Source organism: Drosophila albomicans, chromosome 2R (genome assembly GCF_009650485.2).
Source record: "Drosophila albomicans strain 15112-1751.03 chromosome 2R, ASM965048v2, whole genome shotgun sequence".
Lineage (NCBI taxonomy): Eukaryota > Metazoa > Arthropoda > Insecta > Diptera > Drosophilidae > Drosophila > Drosophila albomicans.
In genome coordinates this window covers 1,683,270-1,698,250 of record NC_047631.2, presented here as the reverse complement: position 1 = coordinate 1,698,250, position 14,981 = coordinate 1,683,270, and the positions used below count along the sequence as shown (strand labels likewise).

Here is a 14,981-nt window from a genome sequence, read left to right as displayed (position 1 = left end):
TGATCAAGAACAGATACATCTGCATGGATCTTACCTTGTCCAAGCCAAAAATGCATCGATCACAATAAAAGGAACCTCTTATATAAACAGAGATTTGGCAACAAGAGCAAGATAGAACAAGCCTGATCGCTGGAAATGGTGAAGGAACTCAACTTCAACAACACTGAAAAAATCCAGCTTATGAAGGAAGACCAAGAGATAAATACAATCACCAACATTAGTATTTACATCTTACATCTTGCTGATGTCCATAATTATACTGGCAATTCGAGCTCTAAAATCAAGAGCAGCGAAAGTAATCATCAACCCAGTAAACAATCCACCAACAAACAAAGTCAAATTCAACTGGTGGCCGAGGACGTCTGCATTAAAAGGGGGAGGAGTAAAGGTCACACATTACCAAAACCCATAGCAATGCATCGCCAGTGCCAATGCACTCCAATGCACCGAAACAAGACGCGCTCCGATTCAGCATAAGACACCGTGGGAGTAACGACCAAACCAACGGCGCACCTAGACATAACCATAGCCACGTGCGCCTCGTCATCAGAAACCATCTCCAATGTCCAGCACCTTGCGTAAACCCCAAACCGTTGGACCGAGTCTCGGACACCCAACACCCAGCGCGGCAACCACAGCGGCTTCATCCGACGGCGACAGCGACGAACCACAAGAAGTAACTTCAGCAGCAGAGCTTTATTTTTAATAATTTAGATTGCTTAAGTTAGTTCTAATCCAACTCCTGAATAAAGCACTTGGCTTTTTTAAAAACAAAAATCTAATCAATTTTTGTTAATTTGTATACATTAAAAACATAAATACACATATCCTTGTTTTCGTTACTGTCACATACTATATATAAGTTGTCCCATACTCCGTTGTTGCTTCTTTGCTGTTTCACCTTGTTTCTTCTTTTTGTTTCGAATCCTATCCCGTGTTGCCGTAATGAAATCCAAAAAATGTAAATGAAAGTAAATAAATTATATGTTAGTTATTAAGGAAATTTTTTGAAAAATATAATTGTAATTACGTTGAGCGACATGGTTGTGTTTTCTCGTCATGGCGGGGAGGGGAAATCCACAGCACTACACCGGACATTGGAGCAGCCAATGAAGTAGTGGACAACGCAATTGGAATGACGCCGATGTAGCCATCTCAGGCAGGGTGGGTACGCCGGGGTCCAAAAGTGGCCCTATTCAAACATAAGAAGGATCAGTAAGTTGTATATTATTGTAGTTTTCTTTGTATTTACCGTTGTCAATAGTTTGTTTTATATTTCCTTTTGTTTAGCGCAACTTTCAATTGCGCGGCAGCTGCTTTGTATTGTTAGTAATGAGTTTTCCGTTTTAAAGCAACTGTTTAGTATCGATGGAGTTATGGATTGTGCGGACTGCGGGCCAGAGATGGAACTCACCCTGAGTACCGATGAGCCAGCCGCCGCGGTCCCAGGGAAGACAACCAGTCCGTAACAATATGGCCCCAAATCTTTTAAATTTGATTTCGAGAAAAAAATAAAAAAAGATATTTTCAAAGATACGGCGTATGTCCTTTTGTCAAGTAAAATTTTGATCATCTGCTGGCTTATGTGGACCGAGGTAGGAACCCATAAATGCGCAGCTCTGATCAGGATTCCATTTGGTGACAGGACCCAAATCTTATTGTCATTTCTTTGTAACAGAATCTGTTCATGTTGTGGTTGATGGGCGTGTGTCAGTCTTACGTCAGTCTCAACGTGCCATCGTAGCCTGGAGGCAACAACGAGCAAATCCTGTGATAAAACTGTGATATTAGGTTAGCATTGTTGTCAATGTAGTTTCTCTTTGTTGTTTAGGTTAACTATTTGTTCCGTTTTCATTTGAGTGGCGCTGGATGTGTGCTGGCCTGATGCTTTGTTATTACCATAGGCGACAGGTGACTCAGATCGATACAGGATCGATTCTGCGCCGCACCTGCCACACAGCAGTAGTACTCAAAAGCGAGACAGAATTAAAATAGATTTCCGGTAGCGCTTCTTGGATGCCATCCATCACGAGAGTGATGGTATTTTTTTTTTTTTTTGAGGACGTTGCTTTTATTTATTGAATTTTCTTCTTAATTTTGAGACTAACAATAAGTTTACGAATCATACATTAAAATTTAGTTAACAGTGTGTTAAGACTGTATTCTGCTTGCGCGTCCCCCAAGTCGGTCGCTGGGTAGGTAAGTCATTGCGACGAAGTCGTGATTGGTTGCTCAACCTTGTTAGACTTCTCGCCAGGTGGTTGGGGTGCAACAGTAGCTTGGTAAAGTACTTTTCCTTCTGTTCTGTGATCTCTTCTTTGACAGATAGGATGTTTAAGTCGCATTGTATGTTTTCGTTGCGAACATACCACAGTGCCCCGGTGATGATTCTCAAGATCTTTGACTGAGCTCGCTGGACTATGTCAATATTACTATTGCTGACATTCCCCCATAACTGGGAGCCGTACATCCATATAGGTTTAAGTACTGAGTTATACAGCAGGACTTTATATTCAAGGCTAAGGGGAGACCGAGCGTTGATAAGCCAATGAGGGCTACTGGCCTTTAGCTTTAGGTGTGTTCTTTTGGCTTCAATGTGCCGGCGCCATGTGAGTCGAGGTGTACTCCTAGATATGTCACTTCGTTTGCTTGCGGGAGTAGATTGTTGTTAAAACGTAAGCGGCGGCAGTTTTGCCTGTTCAGGGTGAATGTAACGTGCTTGAATTTTTGTTCGTTCACTCTAATTCGCCAATCTGATAGCCATTTTTCAACATCGACCATATGAAAAGCTAGCTGAGCAGTTGATTGCCTCGGGCATTTTGAGCGGCTAAGAATAGCTCTATCATCAGCTGTTGATGTTGTTACTCGTGTGCTTGTCGGCATGTCTGCTGTGTAGAGACGTATAGTGTTGGTCTCAGCACACTACCTTGAGGAACTCCAGCTCCAACAGTGAAATCATCAGATATAGCAGTGTTGCATCTCACAACAAATTTTCTGTCGTAAAGGTAAGACTCTAAAAGCTTGTGGGTGTTGTTGGGGAGCATTGTCGTGATCTTGTACATTAGACCTTCTAGCCAGACTCTATCAAATGCTTGAGAGACATCTAAAAATATGGCAGTACAGTACTCTCGTTTTTCGAACGCTTTCCGAATTTCTGATGTTATCCGGTTGACCTGCTCAATTGTTCTGTGCTTTTCACGAAACCCAAATTGATGTGACGGGATTCCTTCCTGGAGTCTTAGTTATGTGTTTAACCGAGTCAAAACGCATACTTCAAAGAGTTTAGATAAGCATGAAAGTAGGCTTATAAGTCTATACGAAGTGGGGATTGTGTGGTCTTTTCCCGGCTTTGCTATCATTAATATAATTGACTTTTTCCATATCACTAGATAGTAACCAAGTTTTGCGATGGCATTGAAAAGCTGGGTGATAGTGCAAACGGCGCAATATGGGAGCTCGATGATCATTTTGGGAATTATGTGGTCGCAGCCCGGGGATTTTTCGGATTCAGTTGATTTTTGATTATGCTAACGATTTCATTTGGGCGAAATTCGATTCGCTCATGCTGAGCTGAGGCTCATATGGGAAAGTCGGCAAAGTAAACGCACTCGTGGCAGGATTTGGTTGGAATACATTTTTAAGGTGGTTGGCAAACGTGCTACCTGCATCGCTGCGCGGCCAGCCTCCTGTGGGATTTTTAATAGGCGTGAGATTTTTGTACTAGAAGTACACAATTGCTCTATGTAGTGGCGGTGGTCATATGCTTCTTCTTGTTGTAGAGCTTTAGTAAGTTCACGTGAGGCATGTCTTAAACTTTGCTTAGCAGATGGCGATCTGTGGAATTGTCACTCACGACGTAAGCGTCGCTATTCGATGACGAGCTTCTCGATTTGTAGATTTGTCTTCTTTCGATTTATAGTTTGAGGTGTTGAAACTCGGGCTGCAGAGACAAGTACAGACTCCAGTGAATTAACAAAGCTGTCTACGTCGGCTTCATTGTTGAGATGAGGACTTAGCTCAATGTGTGAGCTAATATATTTTCTATACTTAAACCTATTGGTTTTCTGTGAGGTCAATTTTAATGATTGTTCCAATGCTCCTGGATGTCGGAGTAGAATAAACAGGATAGGTGAGTGATCAGATGAAAGATCCGAAAGGCATTCGGCTTATCAGATTTTTGGAAAGTTTTTGATAATCGCAAAGTCTGTTCAATCGGGCAGTTTCTTTGGGTCTGCCCGGTCAGTATGTTGGTGTACCAGAAGAAACATAGTCGAGAGCTTGTTCTTGGCGCTGATAATCATATTGTAGAGCTGCTTTCCTTTTGGAGTCACGAGACGAGATCCCCAATGTGTGTGCTTGGCGTTGTAGTCTCCTGCTGCTATGAAGTGGTCTCCTAGTGAGTGTAAGTTGGTTGCTAGTATTTAATTGTATATTTATAGATGTGGCCTGTAGGTAGTTTTTAGCAAATTTGTTATGATAGTGGTGCTTAATACGGCTTCTGATTAGAATTCCACACCCACCATGTGCTTTACCGTCTGGATGATTTGTTCCGTAGAAAGTATATCCTTGTAGTTGAAAATTTTATTTGTTTGTAAGGTGTGTTTCTGAAAGCAGCATTACGACGATTTGATTGTCGAGTAGGAATTGAGTTAACTCAAGTTTATGCTGCGAAACGCCGTTAGCGTTCCACGTAGATATCCGTGGGGAGTCATTATTTGGATTGTTGTAAAACCAGAATTTGAATCAATAGATCTTGATTTCTCATTTAATCTTGCATAGTTATGCGCATAAATGACATAAATTCCGTAATCTTTGTTGTAGGCTGCATATCATAGCTTCGAAGTTGCTTTTTGGCTGCTCCGGCGATTGATGCTGCTGAGCAGTATTCGGTTCTTTGTATGCTGATTGCAGAAATGAACTTTTTGAGGCAGGGATAGCCGGTCCTGATTTTAAAGCGCTTGCGTATGTCACACTTTTGTTAGAGTTTATGGGTACTAGTGAGGATCTGGCTGCAGTCGAGAAGAAGACTTCAGGATTTGATCTGGAGACTTTCAACGTTTTATTTTGGGTGCGGGCAGTAATTCCTCTCTGATGGATGCGGCTTTTCAGATCTTTATAAACTGGGTAACCTCTATTGTTAGCAGTGTGATTGCCACCGCAGTTGCCGCACTTTTTCGAGTTGCAGTCATTTTTGCTCGCTGGGCAGTGTACGGAGTCATGAAGCTCTCCACAACCTGCACACACCGGGCGCAGTTTACGCAGTTTATGACCTTGTGTGGCCATATTCTTGGCAGTTCGCACATTGTACCGGACCATTGCGTTTGTGCGGTTCCTCAACTGTAATTCGGCGGTGCAGCAGGAACTGAAGATTGTATATAGGATGCACTTCGTATTTATTCAGGGCTTATTTTCTGGCTCGAGCTCAACCTTAAAGAGTGGCTGCGGCTTTTATCCCTGTTAAGGATATTGAAGACTGTCTTTGCGCTAAATCCCTTCTCTTGTAGTGCCTTTGCTATATCTGCAGGCGTCACTTCAGATTCTATACCTTTAAGTACGACATGCAAGCCCTTGCTGCTTTTAAGATGATACGTGTAAAAGTTCTTTTTATTATTCGTAAGATATTTCGATAATACTCTGTAATTGTTTTCAGACTTCATTTGAACTTTTGTTTCGTGAATGTTGCCCTTTACAAGGGGTATTATGTGGAAATTATCCTTGCCAATAAGCTCAATAATTTTGTTGACAACACCATTGGAACTTTTTTCTCGTATGTAAATAGGCGAAGGCTTTGGCTTCCTTTTCTCGATTTCAGTAGATTCGGCCGCCTCAACCTCATTGGCGTCTGCCAAGATTTTAAATCGGTTTGAGTTCATATCCGTTTCTATTGCAGCTAAGCTAGCATTGCCACGGGTTATTTTGCATTTAGAATTTAGGGAGCTCGTCTTCCTTTTGATTTGAATGCAGTACTGGTTACTTGCTCTTAGGTCGATGGTAGCGAGAGAGTAAGTGCGCGCTCTATTGCTCTCTACGTTTAAGGATTCGGTCCAGTTGGGGGTAATTGACCGCACTTGATCAGAGCTTGCATTATTTTCGGTTGCTTACGCGTTGTTTCTTTGTTGTGAGAGCCGTCTCTCGTCTTGCTCACGGTGACGTTGTGCACGAATGTCGTTTTGACTCATTGTAATCGAGATTGATTTAGTTAGAGTTTTAATTGTTACGATTTATATTAATTAATTAATCAATCAATATAAACATTAGCGATTTCATCGCAAAAGAGCGTCTTTTCGCGTTATTGTATATTTATTAAATCAGTCACTGCACTTTTTGTGATTTTATTGAATATATTTTCCCCGGAGCACAATAAATACACGTCTGCATGCGACGACAGTCCAAATGGCTCCTGAGAAATGGCTCAGAACAAATCGTGTACATGAGTGCAAAAATGTTAATTTTACAAGTTTTAAAGATCTTGAATTACCTCCCGGTGTCAAGGCTAGTTTCGAATACGTTCTAGCTGCCAAGGCCAAGGTTTTTGTGAAATCCAAACGGATAGCTGCCATACAACACGGCCGTTGTTGCCACAATTAGAACTACGAATGAGACGCCTATTTACACCAAGCTTTACCCATATCCCATGGGTGTAGCTGACTTTGTTGCCAAGGAGATGGAACAACTCCTCAAAGACGGAATCATCAGAAATCTAGATCACCTTACAACAACCCACTGTGGGTAGTAGATAAAAAGGGTTTGGATGAATTTGGGGGAAAAAAGGTTAGTTGTCGACTTTAGGAAACTAAATGAACAAACGATTATTGACAAATACCCCACGCCGGATATATATATGATTTTAGCAAATATGGACAAGGCAAAACACTTCACAACCTTGGACTTAAAATCCGGTTATCACCAGATATTCTTAGCAGAAAAGGATCGTGAAGACTTCATTTTCTGTAAATGGGGGGAAGTACGAATTCGTCGACTTCTTTTCGGATTAAAAAATGCAGCTACCTTTTTTTAGATGATGTGCTCAGAGAATGAATACATAGGCAAGTGCTGTTATGTTTACGTCGATGACGTAATTGCTTTTTCAGAGAACGAAAATGACCATGTCAAACACGTTGATGCGGTCTTAGGAAATCTTTTAGATGCCAACATGAGAGTGGCCCAAGAGAAGACTCAATTTAAAAAAAAAACTGTGAGATACAAAGTATTTCTTTAATACATATCTTCGACAATTTTTATCTGGTCGCAAACCAAATTTTCAGGAATCATAAGTACTATAGTTATTGTATGTATCAAAATCGTAACTTTAGCTTTAAAATTACGCTTGTTATTCGATATTTTTTTTGAATTGAAAACAAACTTGATCTGCGTGCAAACATAACAAATGCTTTCGAAAAGAAATTATAACTCTATCTCTTATAGTCTCTGAGATCCAGTGTTTCATACGGACAGACGGACAGACACACAGACGGACAGACTGACATGGCTAGATCGTCTCGGCTGTTGACGCTGATCAAGAATATATATACTTTATAGGGTCGGAGATGCCTCGTTCTACCTGTACATACATTTCCTGCCGGCACAAAGTTATAATACCCTTCTACCCCTATGGGTAGCGGTATAAAAACGTTGAGTATCTTGGTTTTATTGTCAAACAGAAAAGGTCCAAAAACTGACCCTGAAAAAATAAACGCTATACAGGAATATGTGGAACCTAAGAATTTGTTCGCTGTTAGGTCGTTTTTGGGTCTCACCAGTTATTATAGATTCTTTGTAAAGGATTTTGCATCCATAGCGAGGCAGTTGTTACGATATTTTAAAAAACGTCAGCAAGCACCGATCGAGGAAAATACCTGTTGAACTGAATGAGGCGCAAAGACACTCGTTCGAAAAATTAAGAAACATTTTTGGCGTCAGAAGACGTCAGTAACATGACGTTACCTGATTTCAAAGTACCGTTTGACTTAACAACGGACGCTTCAAGTCATGGCATTGGGGCAGTTCTATCACAAAATGGGCGTCCGATAACTATGACTACGCGACAAACGAGTGGCAGTTACTTGTAATTGTTTGGGATTTGGGGAAGCTCCGTCATTACCTATATGGCGCAAAGGGAATCAATATATCACCGACTACCAACCACTGGCATATGCGGTTTCGGAGAGAACCCGATTGCGAAGATTAAGCGTTGGAAAAGCATTTATTGAGAACATAATGCTTACGTTTTTTACAAACCCGGTAAAGAAAACTAAGTCGCTGATGCGCTATCGCAACAAAATGTGTATGTTCTTGAGAGTCAATCTGCTAAATCTGACGCAGTGACCCTGTGATACACAATAGAGTCTACTGACAACCCTTTGAACTGTTTTAGGAATCAGATAGTTATAGAATAGGCAAGATTTCCATCGACTCAAAGATTTGTCATGTTTAAAACCAAAATGCGACGCATTATTAGCTTCACAAGCAAAGAGGCACTGTTAGATGTCTTAAATGAGGTCGTAAACCAGATGTTGTGAATGCTCTGCATTGCAGCTTACACGTGTTGGCTCAAATACAGAGCGAGTTAGTTACAACATTCCCAGACACTAAGTTTAGATATTGTAAGCCAATCTTGTCGTAGACACTTTTCAACAATGACGAAATGCTTGAAATCACCACTCTGGAGCATAACCGCGCTCACAGGGCAGCTCAGGAGAACGTAAGCAGATTATGACTGAGTATATTTCCCGCACATGGGCAGCTTGACAAACGAGGTATCCCTGAACTGCAAGGCCATGATACAATAACACAAGGTAGTCTCGTCGGCAAAAGCTGTCGGTTAACAATACCATACATAAGTGCGAGTGAGACGACTCGCCTAGTGAGTGCGAAAGAATCGACAGTCATGCTTTTTTGATTAACCCTTAAATGGCTGGCTATGATTTAATTGTTTCATTATATTAAAAAACAGTTGAAGTGTGTTTATAATTAATTTTTAATAGTTTAGAGTTTGACAGTAATCGTTGTTTTGAATACTAATTTTTTTTGTTGTGAGGTTCTTAATTTTAAAATATATACGAATCATAAAGTACAATTTTTTATGTTATATTAATATTTACAATCCCTAGCCAGCCTAGTAATAATTGTTCCTACATATATTATGTATTATTTTTTTTTTTGGTATAGTAATATGTATACATAGTTATAATATAATGTAATGTGACATTTTTGCTTTTGCACAAGGGATTAATATTTAAAGAAAAAAATCGATCCGCATACAACCTTTTCCTTCAAAAAGCGCGAGCGCTGCTGAACGTTAACTCGGATCTGAAACCGAAACGAAAAGGCACGCGACGAGACTACCTGTTGTTTTATTCATATCTGTGCAGAGCCAAATACGACAAGCACACCATAACAAGCCAGTTTTGGGCGAACATTGATCCCCTCATTTAAGTGAGCTTTTGCAATCGACATATGTTCGACGAACAAAACAAAGAGTTGTCCTCACTTGCTTGGAACCATATTTTCAAAGTTTTCAGTTGTTCAACCAATAGCATCGCGACAATCGAAGACGTTAAGTGCACTCGCTCTGTCAATGAACATATTTCCACACCGCCTCAGATCTGTGTATGTGACAATGAGCCATCACTAACTCAGAAACTATTCGAACGTTGCTGTCGAACCACTTCTATAAGCAACGCTCTAACCGTTGCACAGTACCATCCAACAGGGTACAGGTGAGCGACAGTTCCATTCTACTAAGGCGAATTAGCAAGAAGTCTGGGGGATCCACAATGTAACGCCGACACGGTAGAGCTCAGTCTAGAGCCACCGTATTGTACAACGGTACGTTCATCGGTTACAAAGAAGAGACCATTGATGTACTTCACTTCGCTACGGCTGAATTGGCAGAAAGATGTTAGAAACAAGTTGCAAAGACGCAACTGGTTCCAGCGAAATCGAGTGAACGATAACAGACAGGAAAGGATCTTTATGAATAGGAGAAGAGTACTCGTAAGAAGCAACAAAAACTTGGTAACAAGTTAACACCTATGTACGTCGAAGAAAAAGTCGAGCGGACATGCGGACATCGGTCATAATAAGGGGAGGGTAGTTCAATAAGGACAAAATATTATGTGAGAGTATATTTCCCTTGTGGATGACGGTAGTTATTTTGGAGGCACAACGGGTACTTTGAGACATACATGTCAAGCCTGTCAGAGTACACGGCAATGCTGAAGAACTAATAAGTTGTCCTATGTGTACCGAACACACATTGCAAAAACACTAATACAGATACTCACATTAAGACCCTTTCGTCGCGTTGAGAGTCCACCACAGAATGCATGCTTAGTTTTCATCGGCACAGCGTTAAAATAGTTATGGTTAGGTAGAGAGCGGGCGCCCCTGCCTAGGGGCATAGCATGACCAGTAGAGTCCATAGCTGTACGGTGGAGGTGTCTTCGTCTCAGGAATCCCACAGTAATGTGATCGTAATTTGGCAGCAAGAGCCAAGCACATCCTAGGTGGTAGCCAGAAACATCACGAAAGTGACAAGGTATTTCATCCGGAGCCTGAATAACGCTGGACATCTAACAGAGAAGATGCTCAAGTGTTGTTGACTCCGGACTCGTTTTGCTTTCTACACTGGTAACTGTTCTCAATTACCCACTAGACAGATGGAGCAGTCCGACAAGACAGGCAGTGGCCAGTTAATAATGCCGAGCATTAGTCTGCAGTCTTTCCTTGAAAGAACCTGCATGAGCGAAATTTGGTTAACTTATTGTTTATTGAAGCGCACATCAGCCTTGCAGTTTTTACAAGAGTTGGTATTGCGCCCAGCTCGCGTCCACTTGAAGTATTGACGCTCTTCAATTTCCTGGCCGAGAATTCGCAGGATAATCGGAACATTGTACATAACCGTTACGGGAGCCCAAACACCAACCTCTTTGGCGACAGTATCTGCGATCTCGTTGCCATCGATCGCCCTAACTGGCTTGGAATCGCAATAGATAACGCACGAATCACAGAAGGGTTCAGCGCTGTATGCTCTTCTGCTGCCCAGGACAACTTTGGATTTGACATATCAGAAAGCATAGATTTATTGCAGCTGGCTGTCGACAAAGATATTAATCGAATTGTAAATTGTGATGTAAACACCCGAGGCCACTTCTGCAGCCTTGCCAATAGAAAAGACTTCCCTGGAAGAGCTGGCAATGGTCGGAAGGAGTGTTTGCGTCCATCTTCGACCCATCGGTGAAGAGGTTGAGGGCTTCGGGAATGCATAACCCTTCCCACCAGCAGTCCGGTTCCATATATATTGAGTTTATGTGGTCGGTACTGGTAAGGCGGATAGTGTAGTTCAAGTCTGTTCTAGTCTCCCTACCAATGCCTGTTGCCTGTTGCAGCAATCCTAAGGGCCGATTTTACGGCTATAGATTGCGTATGTGTTTAACAATTCAATGCCAGCTATTACCTCGAGGGCTTTAGTAGGCGTCGACCTGAGTGCGCCGATTTTACGGCTATAGATTGCGTATGTGTTTAACAATTCAATGCCAGCTATTACCTCGAGGACTTTAGGAGGCGTCGACCTGAGTGCGCCTGTGATACACAGTAGCGCTTGACGCTGTGTCCTTTGCATTATGGATAGGTACGTCCTTTTTTCCGTAGCCTGCCACCACACTAGAATATCATAGGTGAGGATAGGGCGAACAACAGAGATGCATCACCCCACGTAGCCACCACCCGCCTGTCGCAAAGAAGACGATTGACCCACCTGTGGGTGGGTGTTTACTGAGGTAAGGCCATTTATAATAGCGTCAGTAGTGACATTATTGAAGGCGCCTGAAATATCCATGCATTGAGTTGCTTCTGATGTGCAAATCAAATATTAGATTAGGCTGATTGGCCGGAAGTCATTTGGGACCACATGACTGGATTTTGGAAAATGACTTTTGAGGTCCTCCAAAGAGTGGGGATATAACACCATGCGAGGCACGCCGAATAGATTCCCGATAGCTAAGGAACAATCGTAGGTTTTGCTGGCGAAAGTCCATCGAGGCCGGGCGACCTGACCTTCGCAAAGGAGAGTAGATAGCCCAAATTATTTTATTGTCTGTAATTAGACCGGCAGGGGGTCTAAGAACTGGGAGACTAAGAAAGAGCTGCCAGTCACTGTTCTCTATTCTAATACATCCCGAGAAATGAGCTGAGAGCAATGCTTCAAGACTTTCAGCACTGCTCTCCGTCTACACTCTATCGCCCGACTTGAGCAGACTAGGACTGGAAGCCTGCTTGGACAGCAGCTTCCTCAGTCTGGAGGTGTCTTTGATGTTGTCCAGGTCAGAGCAAAAGGTTCTCCATGAAGACCTTTTGGATGATCGGATCATCCTCTTGTAAGACTTTAGGAGAGACCTGTACTCGTCCAAGACATAATCATTGTCCGCCTTCTTAGCAAGTTGAAACATGCTAGTAAGCTCCCCACGAAGCGAAGAGAGATCTGGGTTCCACCAGGGATCGATCTTCTCGTCGGTCTAGAGACCCGATTGGCGAAATGCGGAAGGTAGTCCTGCTGAGAGGACATTGACATTTGTTTCTAGGTCCTGTACCGAGTTGATGTTACCCGGCGGATCAAGAGACTTGGAAACAAGGCTAGAGAATTTCGCCCACTTAGTATTTCGTGGATTTCTGAACGGCTGAGCCGCAGGTACCCTGTTAAAAGGAATGGTAAATTGAATGTACTTATGATCCGAGAAGGAGGGTCTTTCCAGGACCCTCAACTCATCTACATTGGTACCCTCAGTTGCAATCGTTAAGTCCAGCACATTACAAGAGGTGGGACCTACATAGGTAGATACCTCACTTCTGTTGGCTAGTCTCAGCTTATAATTTTGGATAAAATCAAGAACTTACTCACCCCTTACGTTTATGTCGGGACTTCCCCAGACGCTATGGTGGGCGTTGGGGTCTGTTGCGATTATTAGTTGTTTGTTGGAGGAGCAGACCATGTCCACCAGTCTCCGCAGCTCTTTAGGTGGAGCCGGTACGTCGTGGGCCATGTAGCAGGATGCCAGCAGCAAACATCCCTCACGGCTCTCCAGTACCACCACGGTAAGATCGTCATTGCTGTAATTAGGTAGTAGATGAGCTTTTAGCCCTTTTTTTACAAGGATGGCAGTTCTCGATCTACTGACCAATTTCGGGACGTACAGATCGTAATTAGGCGACTGCAGCCCAGCAACTGTGCTGCCCGACGCTATCCACGGTTCTTGTACCAAAGCCGCGTAGGCGGACTCTTCCTCAAGGCCAGGCGTAGCTCCGCCGAAGCCGTTTTGAACTCATGGAGGTTAAGTTGCAGCACACTCATTAGAGGTTTGCAAACTCGCGGTGGGGCCCGTCTGCATGGACAGTTCCTCCTCCACCTCCTCCGTCTCGTCAGCCAGCCTGAGGTGCAAGGTGGCGTCGGTAACGCTCTCAAGACCGAGATCCTCCTCAACCTCTCCTGACCTCAGCGTGTGGGTGTCCTGGTCGTTGGAAAGACGTTTTTTGAGGCGAAGGTACACGCTCCCTAAGCCTCACGCCATTTTGCCGTTGCGCTTATAAAGCAGATCCTCGGTCTCCTTGTTGATCTGAATGATCACGTGCTGCCCACCACTGGGTAAAGGTTCATCAACCTTCAGCACGGACCAATCACTCGTCGGAATGGCCAGGTTTTGTGTTTTTAAGCAGTTGAAGCGCCCACTCGCCCTGCACAACTATAGGGAACAGGACCTTAGCCTTCGGTATGGACGGAATGTTATTAATATCCACCACGTCCAGCTTGGCCCCTCCCACAAGCCGTCCAGTTTTGGGGACGGTCGCCTTCAACCAAAGCAACGTTGGGTCGTCCTTGCATGTTAGGATTTTTACCCCATTCATCCAGCCCGTACCTTCGAACGTAGGCATTGGGCTTTTTGGGGCACTCTCCATCCTAACAAACAGTGCGTTGTCCAGCTTGCTATGGGTCAACCGCCACGGCTCTGCTCTCTTCCCGTTAGGGTCCCTCTGTCGATGAGAGCAACGTCGAGATGCCGCCTAGCGGTTTCCGCAACCGTTGCTCTCTGCCTGTGTCTGGTACTGTCTGTGTTGTTGTTGGTGGAGCCAGGTGGTCGCTGCCTCTTGCTCACTGGAGCCCCTTGCTTGGGACTCTCAGCAGACTGTTGGTGCTTGGTTGCCGTGGACACCACCTTCGAGTTGGCAGAACCGGTCTCCGCCTTATTGTCTTTTGGGCTAAGTTGGTTTTCACGCATCCACGCATTAGCCCAGGCAAGCCTCTCCTTGTCCTAGACGGACAGTTTAGCTACGGCACTGATCCTAGTGTGAATGCGGGTCGCCGCCTTATTTTTGGCCTTCTCCTTTAGCCCCCATGCCCCGCTGCGCAACCTTGGAGGTGCTGGCGATAGGCCGAGGTGACTGAAGAGGACGACGTACGTCCTCTACCGTAGAGGGTGATGAAGCGCTCTCTTGGTCCGAGTCGGCTATGACCACGGCACCCGCGCGCAACCACCTCGAGTTGTTGGTTGTGACAGTATTGTTACCACTGACTTGGCCTGTACCCACTAGAGGTGTGACCGCTGGCGACACGCAGAGAGGTTCTCTCCCCGCCGGTGGTAGCAGTCACGCCTTCCAAATATCCGAGAGATATTTGGCTAATTTTGTTCTTGGGATCCCCCATAGAATTTTCAGTCTAGCAGCTAGAGACCTCGTACCATGGATTCTGCTTCTTATCTACAGACAGATGCTCGTAAGATAAGGAGCAGAGCCCTCAGCTAGGATCGGCAGTAACTGAAACGTCGGTGCATAGTAAAGATCTGCTACCCGATGACAATGAGGTAATACAGATCAGTTGAGGATTTTTGCTAGCCGTTAAAAATAGTGGCAGGAACCCCGGATGCAAAGGACTTAAAACATATTAGAACAAGAAATCGAATTTTGTCCATTGAAATCGACAACTTACTCTT

At 43.7% G+C, this 14,981-nt stretch overlaps 1 long non-coding RNA gene across 1 annotated transcript; it reads right to left on the bottom strand.

Moving 5' to 3' along the window:
- Positions 1-676: 676 nt before the first annotated feature.
- On the bottom strand, positions 677-13,686 carry LOC117575023 (uncharacterized). The gene is made up of 5 exons (XR_007955296.1): positions 13,176-13,686; positions 12,899-13,107; positions 1,253-1,485; positions 1,031-1,192; positions 677-927 (listed from the first exon to the last, which is right to left on the bottom strand). It is a non-coding gene; the product is annotated as an uncharacterized LOC117575023 (long non-coding RNA).
- Between the last annotated feature and the right edge of the window lie 1,295 nt (positions 13,687-14,981).